The following is a 1466-nucleotide window of genomic DNA, read 5'->3' as shown; positions in this document are numbered from 1 at the left end:
TCCCTGGTGGTCTAGTGGTTAGGATTCGGCGCTCTCACCGCCGCGGCCCGGGTTCGATTCCCGGTCAGGGAAAGCATGATTTTTCCTTTTCATTCACTATCTTTTTCTACTAAATACCTTAAGGACTTCTTTAAAATCTTCCCTCCATACTCCTCACCCCCTGTAATAGTTTCTTTTCTTTTGTTTGATAGTAAAAGTTCCTATACAAACTAAAACTTAAAATAAGAAATTATAGGTATTATTATTATAAATTTTGACAATTACAATACAACAATACAAAGGTCCTTGATTCTAAAAATATGTAAAGCACATGCTCATATCTTTTTCCAACAACCACTAAAGTTGATTTTTTTTTTAAAGAATATGGATATATTTACCAGCAGGATTTTCTTTTTTTTTTTTATTATAAAACTGATGTACAGAGAGGTTACAGTTTCATATGTTAGGCATTGGATACATTTCTTGTACTGTTTGTTACCTTGTCCCTCATACCCCTCTCCCCCTCTCTCTTTCCCCCCCCTGAGGTGTTCAGTTCACTTACACCAAACAGTTTTGCAAGTATTGCTTTTGTTGTTGTTTTTCTTATTTTACCCTTTGTCTCTCAATTTTGGTATTCCCTTTCAATTTCCTAATTCTAATACCAGTATACACGGTTTCCAATATACTCAGATAAGATTACAGAGATAGTGTAGCTACAATCACAAGAAGGTGATACAAGAACATCATTAATAGTAGAAACTACAGATACTCATGGGATGTTGAAAGTAGCAACAACTGTGATATAACAATCATTTCCATAAAATGGAGTTCATTTCACTTAGCATCATCTTATGTGATCATAAGGGTATAGTTATTGGGCCTTGTGATGCTCTGCTGTGACTTGCCTAAACCTGTGCTAATTATTCCCAATAAGGGAGACCATAGAGTCCATGTTTCTTTGGGTCTGGCTTACTTCACTTAGTATAATTTTTTCCACGTTCTTCCATTTCCTTACAAATGGGGCAATGTCATTCTTTCTGATAGAGGCATAAAATTCCATTGTGTATATGTACCACATTTTCCTGATCCATTCGTCTACGGAGGGGCATCTGGGTTGGTTCCAGATTCTCGCTATGACAAATTGCGCTGCAATGAACATTGTTGTGTTGGTGGCTTTACTGTGATTTTGTTTGTGGTTTTTTGGATAAATACCCAAAAGTGGGGTTGCTGGGTCATAGGGGAGTTCTATATTTAGCGTTCTGAGGAATCTCCATACTGCTTGCCAGAGTGGCTGAACCAGTTTACATTCCCACCAACAATGAAGTAGGGTTCCCTCTTGGCCACAACCCCTCCAACAACTGTTATTGTTAGTTTTCTTGATATATGACATTCTTACTGGGGTGAGATGGAATCTCAATGTTGTTTTGATTTGCATTTCTTTTATGGCCAGTGATGTAGAGCACTTTTTCATATGTCTCTTGGCCATT

General features: G+C 37.4%; 1 non-coding gene across 1 annotated transcript; it reads left to right on the top strand.

The window, feature by feature from the left end:
• Trnae-cuc lies at positions 1–72 on the top strand. Its single transcript has one exon. It is a non-coding gene; the product is annotated as a tRNA-Glu (tRNA).
• The last annotated feature ends 1394 nt before the right edge of the window (positions 73–1466 follow it).

This window comes from Perognathus longimembris, chromosome 9 (assembly GCF_023159225.1).
Source record: "Perognathus longimembris pacificus isolate PPM17 chromosome 9, ASM2315922v1, whole genome shotgun sequence".
NCBI lineage: Eukaryota > Metazoa > Chordata > Mammalia > Rodentia > Heteromyidae > Perognathus > Perognathus longimembris.
Note: the sequence above shows the minus strand (reverse complement) of the source record. Positions and strands in the feature narration are given on the sequence as shown.